Here is a 12,339-nt window from a genome sequence, read left to right on the forward strand (position 1 = left end):
CCTACGTAATAGGTCTTTGCTCTGGTGCAACGCGTTGCCATCTGGTGCATTGCATCAACCATATTTGTGTTGGCCTCTGGCCTCTTTCTGTTGCCCTGTAAGAAATCCTCACCCAACGTAACAGGCCTCTGCTGTGGTGCAGCACATCGCCATCTGGTGCACTGCATTAACCAAGTTTGTGTTGGCCTCTGGTCTCTTTCTGTTGCCCTGTAAGTAACCCTTACCCTTACAGGCCTCAGGTCTGGTGCAACTCATTGCCATCTGGTGCATTGTATCAACCACGTTTGCATTGGCCTCTGGCCTCCTTCTGTTGCCCTGTGAGAAACCCTTACACTAATAGGCCTCTGCTGTGGTGCAACGCATCGCCATCTGGTGCATTGCATTAGCCAAGTTTGTGTTGGCTTCTGGTCTCTTTAGGTTGCACTGTAAGAAACCCTTACCCTAATAGGCTTCAGCTCTGGTGCAACGCATCGCCATCTGGTGCATTGCATTACCCAAGTTTGTGTTTGCCTCTGGTCTCTTTCTGTTGCCCTGTAAGAAATCTTAACCCAACGTAACAGGCCTCTGCTCTGGTGCAACACATAACCATCTGGTGCATTGCATCAACCATGTTTGTGTTGGCCTCTGGTCCCTTTCTGTTGCCCTCTAAGAAATCCTCACCCAACGTAACAGGCCTCTGCTGCGGTGCAACACATCACCATCTGGTGCATTGCATTAAGCAAATTTGTGTTGGCCTCTGAACTCTCTGTTCCCCTGTAAGAAACCCTTACCATACGCAACAGGCCTCTGCTGTGTTGCAACGCATTGCCATCTGGTGCACTCCATTAACCAAGTTTGTGTTGGTCTCTGGTCTCGTTCTGTAGCCCTGTAAGAAATCCTCAAACAACATAACAGGCCTCTCCTCTGGTGCAACGCATAACCATCTGGTGTATTGCATTAACCAGGTTTGTGTTGGGCTCTGGCCCCTTTCTCTTTCCCTGTAAGAAACCCTTACCCTAAAAGGCCTCAGCTCTGGTGCAACACATCACCATCTGGTGCATTGCATCAACCATGTTTGTGTTGGCCTCTGGTCCCTTTCTGTTGCCCTCTAAGAAATCCTCCCCAAACGTAACAGGCCTCTGCTGTGGTGCAACGCAACACCATATGGTGCATTACATTAACCACATTTATGTTGGCCTCTGGTCTCTTTCTGTTGGCGTATAAGAAACCTTTTCCCTACGTAATAGGTCTTTGCTCTGGTGCAACGCGTTGCCATCTGGTGCATTGCATCAACCATATTTGTGTTGGCCTCTGGCCTCTTTCTGTTGCCCTGTAAGAAATCCTCACCCAACGTAACAGGCCTCTGGTCTGTGGTGCAACACATCGCCATCTGGTGCACTGCATTAACCAAGTTTGTGTTGGCCTCTGGTCTCTTTCTGTTGCCCTGTAAGTAACCCTTACCCTTACAGGCCTCAGGTCTGGTGCAACTCATTGCCATCTGGTGCATTGTATCAACCACGTTTGCGTTAGCCTCTGGCCTCCTTCTGTTGCCCTGTGAGAAACCCTTACACTAATAGGCCTCTGCTGTGGTGCAAAGCATCGCCATCTGGTGCATTGCATTAGCCAAGTTTGTGTTGGCTTCTGGTCTCTTTAGGTTGCACTGTAAGAAATCCTCACCCAACGTAACAGGCCTCTGCTTTGGTGCAACGCATAACCATCTGGTGCATTGCATTAACCATGTCTGTGTTGGCCTCTGGCCCCTTTCTGTTTCCTTGTAAGAAACCCTTACCCTAATAGGCTACAGCTCTGGTGCAACGCATCGCCATCTGGTGCATTGCATTACCCAAGTTTGTGTTTGCCTCTGGTCTCTTTCTGTTGCCCTGTAAGAAATCTTAACCCAACGTAACAGGCCTCTGCTCTGGTGCAACACATAACCATCTGGTGCATTGCATCAACCATGTTTGTGTTGGCCTCTGGTCCCTTTCTGTTGCCCTCTAAGAAATCCTCACCCAACGTAACAGGCCTCTGCTGCGGTGCAACACATCACCATCTGGTGCATTGCATTAAGCAAATTTGTGTTGGCCTCTGAACTCTCTGTTCCCCTGTAAGAAACCCTTACCATACGCAACAGGCCTCTGCTGTGTTGCAACGCATTGCCATCTGGTGCACTCCATTAACCAAGTTTGTGTTGGTCTCTGGTCTCGTTCTGTAGCCCTGTAAGAAATCCTCAAACAACATAACAGGCCTCTCCTCTGGTGCAACGCATAACCATCTGGTGTATTGCATTAACCAGGTTTGTGTTGGGCTCTGGCCCCTTTCTCTTTCCCTGTAAGAAACCCTTACCCTAAAAGGCCTCAGCTCTGGTGCAACGCATCACCACCTGGTGCATTTCATTAACCACGTTTGTTTTGGCCTCTCGCGTCTTTCTGTTGCTCTGTAAGAAACCCTTACCCTACGTAACAGGCCTCTGCTCTGGTGCAATGCATCGCCATCTGGTGCATTGCATTAACCATGTTTGTGTTGGCCTCTGGCCTCTTTCTCTTGGCCCTTAAGAAACCTTTACCCTACGTAATAGGCCTCTGCTCTGGTGCAATGCATCGCCACCTGGTGCATTACCTTAACCACGTTTGTGTTTTCCTCTTCACTCTTTCTGTTGCCCTGTAAGAAACCCTCCCCCTACGTAATAGGCCTCTGCTCTGGTGCAACGCATCGCCATTTGGTGCATTGCATTAACCACGTTTGTGTTGGGCTCTGGCCTCTTTCTGTTGCCCTGTAAGTAACCCTTACCCTTATAGGCCTCAGGTCTGGTGCAACTCATTGCCATCTGGTGCATTGCATTAAACAAGTTTGTGTTGGCCTCTGAACTCTTTCTGTTGCCCTGTAAGAAATCCTCACCCAACGTAACAGGCCTCTGCTGTGGTGCAACACATAACCATCCGGTGCATTGATCAACCATGTTTGTGTTGGCCTCTGGTCCCTTTCTGTTGCCCTTTAAGAAATCCTCACCCAACGTAACAGGCCTCTGCTGTGGTGCAACGCATCACCAAATGGTGCATTATATTAACCACATTTATGTTGGCCTCTGGCCTCTTTCTGTTGGCGTATAAGAAACCTTTACCCTACATAATAGGTCTTTGCTCTGGTGCAACGCGTTGCCATCTGGTGCATTGCATCAACCATGTTTGTGTTGGCCTCTGAACTCTCTGTTCCCCTGTAAGAAACCCTTACCATACGCAACAGGCCTCTGCTGTGTTGCAACGCGTTGCCATCTGGTGCACTGCATTAACCAAGTTTGTGTTGGTCTCTGGTCTCGTTCTGTAGCCCTGTAAGAAATCCTCAAACAACATAACAGGCCTCCCCTCTGGTGCAACGCATAACCATCTGGTGTATTGCATTAACCAGGTTTGTTTTGGGCTCTGGCCCCTTTCTCTTTCCCTGTAAGAAACCCTTACCCTAAAAGGCCTCAGCTCTGGTGCAATGCATCGCCATCTGGTGCATTGCATTAACCACGTTTGTTTTGGCCTCTCGCGTCTTTCTGTTGCTCTGTAAGAAACCCTTACCCTACGTAACAGGCCTCTGCTCTGGTGCAATGCATCGCCATCTGGTGCATTGCATTAACCACGTTTGTGTTGGCCTCTGGCCTCTTTCTCTTTGCCTGTAAGAAACCTTTACCCTACGTAATAGGCCTCTGTTCTGGTGCAATGAATCGCCACCAGTTGCATTGTATTAACCACATTTGTGTTGTCCTCTTCACTCTTTCTCTTACCCTGTTGGAAACCCTCGCCCTACGTAACAGGCCTCTGGTCTGGTGCAATGCATCGCCACCTGGTGCACTGCATTAACCAAGTTTGTGTTGGCCTCTGGTCTCTTTCTGTTGCCCTGTAAGTAACCCTTACCCTTACAGGCCTCAGGTCTGGTGCAACTCATTGCCATCTAGTGCATTGTATCAACCACGTTTGCGTTGGCCTCTGGCCTCCTTCTGTTGCCCTGTAAGAAACCCTCACCCTACGTAACAGGCCTCTGCTCTGGTGCAACGCATCGCCATTTGGTGCATTGCATTAACCACGTTTGTTTTGGGCTCTGGCCTCTTTCTCTTGGCCTGTAAGAAACGTTTACCCTACATAATAGGCTTTTGCTCTGGTGAAACGCATTGCTATCTGGTGCATTGCATCAACCATGTTTGTGTTGGCCTCTGGTACCTTTATGTTTTCCTTAAGACACCGTTACCCTAATAGGCCTCAGGTCTGGTGCAACTCATTGCCATATGGTGCATTGCATTAACTACGTTTGTGTTGGCCTCTGGCCTCTTTCTATTGCCCTGTATGAAACCCTCACCCAACGTAACAGGCCTCTGCTCTGGTGCAACGCATCGCCATCTTGTGCATTGCATTACCCACGTTTGTGTTGGCCTCTGGCCTCTTTCTGTTGCCTTGTAAGAAACTCTTACCCTAAGTAATAGGCCTCTGCTCTGGTGCAATGCATCGCCATCTGGTGCATTGCATTAACCACGTTTGTGTTGGCCTCTGGCCTCTTTCTCTTTGCCTGTAAGAAACCTTTACCCTACGTAATAGGCCTCTGCTCTGGTGCAATGAATCGCCAGTTGCATTGCATTAACCACATTTGTGTTGTCCTCTTCACTCTTTCTCTTACCCTGTTGGAAACCCTCACCCTACATAACAGGCCTCTGCTCTGGTGCAACGCATCACCATCTGGTGCATTGCATTAACCACATTTGTGTTGGCCTCTGGCCTCTTTCTCTAGGACTGTAAGAAACCTTTACGTAATAGGCCTTTGCTCTGGTGCAACACTCTTATGTTAAAAACATATATAAAGTTATAGTTCATTTAAGAGATCTAAGAGTATTAAGAACAATTGAATGTGTTTTCTGGGGATAAGGGGTAAAGTTGAAATGTTATATAATTGAGCAGATGTTTGGGGTAATGTTTTGCTTGCCAGAAGGATGTCCTTGGCAACTATATATGAAAATTCCTGTAAATGATTGTATTGTGTAAATGTCAGAGTTGTTCTGCGCATGTGTAAAACTAGCAATCTTATGCTATAAAAGCTGGACAAATGCGACGTCAGGTTGTGTTAGCCCTTGGTTAAGTTGAACACCCTTTCTCCGGAATATGAAATAAATGCCTGGAACCCTGCCAAGCTGTTTCTCAATCTTCTTCCGTCTCCAGAGGTACGCTAATGGAACCTGGTAACGTATATGTTCTGCAACACTGGGAGGATGTGATGGTGATGGTGATGGTGGAGGTGGTCACACAGGAGGATGGCCATTATGCACCTAAAGCTGTACAAACATCGCTCCTGGGGGGACTGATGACCCCCAGAAGGGGTTGAGAAGGTGGGCAGAATGGGGTGCTGGCCTTCACTCAGCAGTCAAGCAGTCACTCCTGGGGGGTGTGGATCAATGCCCCCCGGGAGGGGTTGGAGGTGGGCGGAATGGGCTACTGGCCTTCACTGCAGGCAAGCAGTCACTCCTGGGGGGCATGGATCGATGCCCCCCTGGAGGAGGTGGTGATGGTGGTGGTCACACTGGAGGACTGCCGGTATGCACTCAAAGCTGTGTGCAAGCAGTCATTCCCGGGGGTGAAGACCGATGCCCCCCGGGAGGGGTTGGAGAATTGGGTACTGGCCTTCACTGCATACAAGCAGTCACTCCCAGGTTGGGGGGGGTGTAGATCGATGCCCCACTGGGAGGTTGTGGTGGTGTTGGTGGTGGTTGAGGTGGTCATGTTGCGGCACATACTTTACCCGAGATCATTTTAGAGCACAATCAAGCAGGAAGGAGACGGAGACTGCAAATTGATTCCAGGCAAATTTACTATCAAGTTGATAGGACGCTCAGAACAAGATCTGAAGCGTACCTAAAAGTCAGTCAAGTTACAATATTTATAGCAGAAGTCCACTGGTCTAGACATGCGTAGAACTGTCTTGACATTTACACAGATATAATCATTAACAGAGGTCTTACGCATTACCTTTTCTCATACATCACGATGACGTGTTATATTGACATACTTCTAATTGTTTCAAATCCTAATTATTCCCATATTCGTAATCCTTTTAGAATATATCTGAAGTTGCCTGCTATTTACCTTACTGAACCACCAGATGCCGCTCTCTGACCTTTTAGGTGTTCCAATTACTTACGCAGGTGTTTCTTGTCTGACTGCCAAAAACATTCCCTTTGAAGACAAATATCTCACTATTGTTTCCCAAATGTCATATCCCAGTTAATATTTAACTTCCTTGATCTCTGAAGCCTACACATTTACTTTCGTCTTTGGAACACTTCGCTCCTCTACCAAACCTCCCTGCCGCAGAGCTCTCTCTCAAGGTATTCCAAGGTATGCTTTTCTATATTCATTTTAAATACATTATTCTCTTCCGCTTGCTGCCACATTCCCCCCTTTTTGCGAGCGGATGTTCTACAGTAGCCTCGCAAACTCACGCAATTACATTTTTAGCAAAAATAACATTTAACACAATCATTTATCACAGTTATTGAAGAATGTTCCATACACGTTGGCATTTTCACAGTGCTCCTCATTCTTCTGTCTGATGTATTTAACCAGCTTTCAGGTATGTGGTCAAAACCAGAGCCTAAGTCCTCCTTCTAGGTCTCATGGCACTGTTGGTTTGATGATATGAAGTCTCAAGGAATCCTTTTGGATCAAAAGTCACATCCATTCAGGTGATGCCTTCTTTATTCTAGTATAATGTATCCAGTCTTTTACCTGCAAAGGGATAGGACATGACCAGCTCTTTTCCTCATCCCTTTCGGGTCGCGGCCTTTGCTGTGGTGTCAGCATACCAGTTTCCATAGGTCACACGTTCCTTGTCACATTGATGTCCTCTGCAGTGCATTACTGCTACTGATGCAGGAACCCAGACAGCATCTAACAATCTCAGAATGATCTCACCATGTTGTATTTATCTTCCAGCAGAATTTAGTAGTCCCTTTTCTTTATATAATGCTCCATATGCATATAAGGTAGTGAATGCATATTTAGAATCTATATAAATGTTGACTACTTTTCCTTCTGATAACTCCAGAGCTTTAATTAGTGCCATCGGTTCTGCCTTTTGAGCTGAGGTATTTAGAGGAAGTGGTTCTGCTTCCCACACAGTAGTTACAGTTATTATTGTATATCCAGCATATTTTCCCTTTTTTCAACTAAACTGCTTCCATCTGTAAAAAGAGTGGCATCTACCTCAGGCCATGGTTAATCTTTTATATCAGGTCTATTGGAATATATCTCATTCATAATTTCTAAACAATCATGTTGAAGCATTTCCCTTTCAACAGGCAGGAGTGAAGCAGGATTTTATGTACTGCAAATCTGTAACTTGATTTAGGGGTTTTCACATAATAAAATCTGATATTTTAGCATACGGCTATTTGTGAACCAATGATATCCTCTATAGTCCATGATAGCCGTTACTGAATGAGGGGTTTTAACTATCAACTCTTGTCCCAAAGTCAATTTATCAGCTTCCTGAGTCAGCAGGGCCGTAGCAGCTACAGCACATAGACAAGTTGGCCATCCTTTTGCTACAGGGTCAATTTGCTTAGACAAGTAAGCTACTGGTCTCGGCCAGGTTCCTAATAGCTGGGTATGCACCCCTCCTGCTATTCCATCTCGTTCACCAACATAAAGTGTGAATGGCATCTTCAATTCAAACAAGCCCAAGGCCGATGTTTGCATCAAAGCTTGCTTTTCAACTATGCAAATGTTTGGGCACATTTGGGGGTCCAATTAAATGGTTCCCTTTCACCCCCCTTTGTAACTTCATAAAGAGGTCTTATCATTATAGCTGCAAAGCCCTTATTCCATCCAGTTTTGTTTTCCAACCTTTCAACTTGAACTGAGAGTTTTTCCGAATTGTCTTATATTCAAAGCTAAACCCATAGCAGGGAAGAAGATGGCTCCCAACCTTTCTCCTTCATTTAAATAAGTTCTGTCTGGATCATATCCAACCTCTTCATCATAAGCTCTTTCTAAACGCTGTTCTTTTTCCCAGTCATTTAGGATAGTTGTTCTATATATATTGTCACATCTGCTAGCATTAGGGTACCTATCGTGCATGTTCCAACCCAAAAAGGTGACAAAATGTTTCCTGCCCACTGCCCGCAAATCCGATACAGCCCGGGGTGGGTAACCTTCCCTTTGTTACCAGAGATTTTTGGCACAGCCTGATGGGTTTCCACCTCCTTTACCACTCTGGCAGGATTTGGTTCCCCTCGACTCTGCTGTGATCTTTCCTTTGGTGGTCTCTCAAAGGGGGGTTCCCCTTGACCCTGCGGTACCTCCCTGCTGGGGGTCCTTGGCTGGCCACGGTTTTTGCTGGCAGCTTTTGCTTGGGCCTGTTTAATGTGGGTACCCAATTCCAGTGAAACAACACCATCAAATCTTTTTATCCTTTTAGAATGTTCTAAATGGGCTAAGAGGCTAATGTCCTCGGAAACCTCTGTTTTAAATACATGGAGAAGGAGATTGCAATTGGGATAATGACCAAGTTCTATTTGGTGAGTATGGAGAGGGTTTCCCTGATCTTGTGTCCCTCTCATTTCTTTCCCAAGCGATACATGCTGGGGCCTCCCGTGAGATCCCTTTATGTGTCACTATAGCTTTGTTCTGGATCAAGTAAGATTTCAATCATCTCATAATTTTGAGGCTGTAAGGTGCTTCATCCTTTTTGACTTAATAACGTTCCCCCCATTAGTGGCCATCCCTCACGCTGGGAAATAGGCCCATGACTGCAAATCCAACACTCAGTAACTTCTGTCTCCTTTGCTATATCCTAACTCATCTGATGGAATATGTTTTGCTCCCATCCCCCTTGTACTACCTTTGGGATGAGTACACTCAACTTAATCAGGTAATAAATATACCACATGCCTACGTGAATACGCTTTCCCCCAAAAACATGCCTATAATTGTAACACAACCATACCAACCCCGAGATAATAAGGAGTCCCACAATAACACACTCCCAACCCTGAAAATTCATCCAATCTTCTTTCTTCTTTCTTCTTACAGTTTTCAGATGTTGGCTTTCTCTCTTATTCAGAGCAACTTTTATCCTCTTATATTTTTAAGTCTTTGAAATATGTTCTTATTGATGTACGATGTAATTAGTTCTTTATTCAGTCGATCAACTCCTAAATTGTAAGTCAGGGTCCGTCACTGTATGGTCTCCTTTTTTAAGCAGGCTTAATTCATCCGCAATTTGGCACTCCCTTGTAGCAGTGGGAATTCATCAAGCAGTAGACCCTTTCCACTTTTTTTTATCACAGGGATCTCACTTCCAAAAATTTTCCAGCCACTCTGGGTCTTCTAACACAACAAAGGGTACTGTAACAGGCTAATGTAAAATCATTTAACATTTCCAAAATTTGTACTTCTTAATGCTTAATTCCCCTTTACTTCCACATCATATTACCCTCATCTATCTTCATTCACTTATCAATTCAGTTGCCGACATTTTGGACTTTTTAAAAGGGGGTGTACATGTCAATTAATAAAATATATTAAACAAATATCTTCATAACATAATTGTCACCACTTTTCTCCTGTATGGTACAGTTTCATTTTTTTCTTTTTCAAAAAGTTTCCAATTTTTCCTTTTCCTTTTCCTAGTGGGGGCATTCAAGTTGGCCATTCTTGAATACTCTCAACACATAATAATTATTATTAACCCATCAAATGTTTAAACATATAATAATTAAACATAATCAACCTCACATAACAGTCTTGATGCATCAAAATCTGTCTTCATACATACATTCACTTATTCTAAACTGCAAAATTGCCACACATTTATCTAAACTTTCACGAAGGGAATCTATTCATTCACATCTCAACATTTCAGGTTTCTATTATTAAGTAAATGCTAGATCTTTACATTTCTCTTCCTATAATTTTATCACCACTGTATCACTTTCTCTATACTCTCTGGCTACATTTCTCATTTCACTTCTACCTTGTCCTAGGCAATTACACATCTTGGTTTTTCTCCTGTGATTGACCCTATTTTCTTATTCTGACTTGCTTTTCCTTGCTTTCCCTACACATACCTTCTTCACATACCTTTAACTTTCTTCTTGGTTTTGCTTACCCACATGAAAACATATAAACTTGGCATTTCCCATGTCATGTGTATTTTTCCAGGTTTTTCCTGAATTTATCCTCTTTTTCCTTTTTATTTGAAACCTGTAAAGATTATATTTTTACCCAACTCAAACAATTTCCACACATTCCTTTTTGGCTTAGCCATCCACATACATTCAAGTTGTCCAGAAAATGTAAACAAACATTTTCTCCTTGTCCCAAAAGACAGGCACCATTTCTCCATATTGCACATAGCGTTTCCTTTCTTCTTCTTCTCATTTTTCTCATTTTTCATTTTCTTTTTCTTTTCCACCTTTTAGAATATATCTGAAGTTGCCTGCTATTTACCTCACTGAACCACCAGATGCCGCTCTCTGACCTTTTAGGTGTTCCAATTACTTACGCAGGTGTTTCTTGTCTGACTGCCAAAAACATTCCCTTTGAAGACAAATATCTCACTTACTATTGTTTCCCAAATGTCATATCCCAGTTAATATTTAACTTCCTTGATCTCTGAAGCCTACACATTTACTTTCATCTTTGGAACACTTCGCTCCTCTACCAAACCTCCCTGCTGCAGAGCTCTCTCTCAAGGTATTCCAAGGTATGCTTTTCTATATTCATTTTAAATTCATTATTCTCTTCCGCTTGCTGCCACAGTCACACTGGAGGATGGACAGTATGCACTTAAACCTGTAGAAACATGGGCTACTGGCCTTCAGTGCAGGCAAGCAGTCTCTCCCAGGAGGCGTCGATCGATGCCCTCTGGGAGGAGGTGGTGGTGATGGTGGTGGTCACACTGGAGGAGGTGGTGATGGTGGTGGTGGAGGTGGTCACACTGGAGGAGGGCCATTCACTCCCGGGGTGTGAGGACCAATGCTCCCTGGGAGGGGTTGGAGAAGGTGGGCAGAATGGGGCACTGGCTTTCACGCAGCCACCAAGCAGTCACTTCCGGGGTTGTGAGGATCAATGCCCCCCGGGAGGGGTTGGAGAAGTTGGGTGGATTGGGTTGCTGGCCCTTAACTCAGCAGGCACGCAGTCACTACCGGGGGGTGAGGATTGATGCCCCCTGGGAGGTGTTGGAGAAAGTGGGCATAATGGGGCGCTGGCCTTCACTCTGCAGGTAAGCATTCACTCCCAGGAGGTGAGGATCGATGCCCCCGGGAGGGGTTGGAGAAGGTGGCCGGAATGGGCGCTGGCCTTCACTCAGCAAGGAAGCAGTCACTCCCAGGGGGCGTGGATTGATGCCCCCCGGGAGGAGGAGGTGGTTATGGTGGTGGTGGTGGTGGTGACACTGGAGGACAGCCGGTATGCACTCAAAGCTGTGTCCAAGCAGTCACTCCTGGGGTGTGAAGACTGATGCCCCCCAGAAGGGGATGGAGATGGGCAAAATGGAGTACTGGCATTTACTGCAGGCAAGCAGTCACTCCCGGGGGCGTGGATCGATGCCCCCCGGGAGGAGGTGGTGATGATGGTGGTGGTGGAGGTGGTCACACTGGAGGAGGGCCATTCACTCCGGGGGGGGGGGTGAGAACCAATGCTCCCTGGGGGGGGGTTGGAGAACGTGGGCGGAATGGGGCACTGGCTTTCACACAGCCACCAAGCAGTCACTTCCAGGGTTGTGAGGATCAATGCCCCCCGGGAGGGGTTGGAGAAGGTGGGTGGATTGGGTTGCTGGCCCTTCACTCAGCAGGCACGCAGTCACTACCGGGGGGTGAGGATTGATGCCCCCCGGGAGGTGTTGGAGAAAGTGGGCATCCCGGGGGCGTGGATCGATGCCCCCCGGGAGGAGGTGGTGGTGATGGTGGTTGTGGAGGTGGTCACACTGGAGGACAGCCGGTATGCACTTAAAGTTGTGTCTAAGCATTTACTCCCGGGGGTTGAGGACCAATGCTCCCCTGGAGGGGTTGGAGAAGGTGGGTGGAATGGGGCTCTGGCCTTCACACAGCAGGCAAGCAGTCACTCCCAGGGGGTGAGGATTGTTACCCCCCGGGAGGGGTTGGAGAAGGTGGGCGGATTGGGGAGCTGGCCTTCACTCAGCAGGCAAGCAGTCACTTCCAGGGGGCGTGGATCGATGCCCCACGGGAGGAGGAGGTGGTGATGGTGGTGGTGGTGGTGGTGGGAGGGTGGTCACACTGGAAGACGGCCGGTATGCACTCAAAACTGTGTCCAAGCAGTCATTCCCGGGGGTAAAGACCGATGCCCCCTGGGAGGGGTTGGAGGTGGGCGGAAT

Source organism: Anolis sagrei, chromosome Y (assembly GCF_037176765.1).
Source record: "Anolis sagrei isolate rAnoSag1 chromosome Y, rAnoSag1.mat, whole genome shotgun sequence".
Lineage (NCBI taxonomy): Eukaryota > Metazoa > Chordata > Lepidosauria > Squamata > Dactyloidae > Anolis > Anolis sagrei.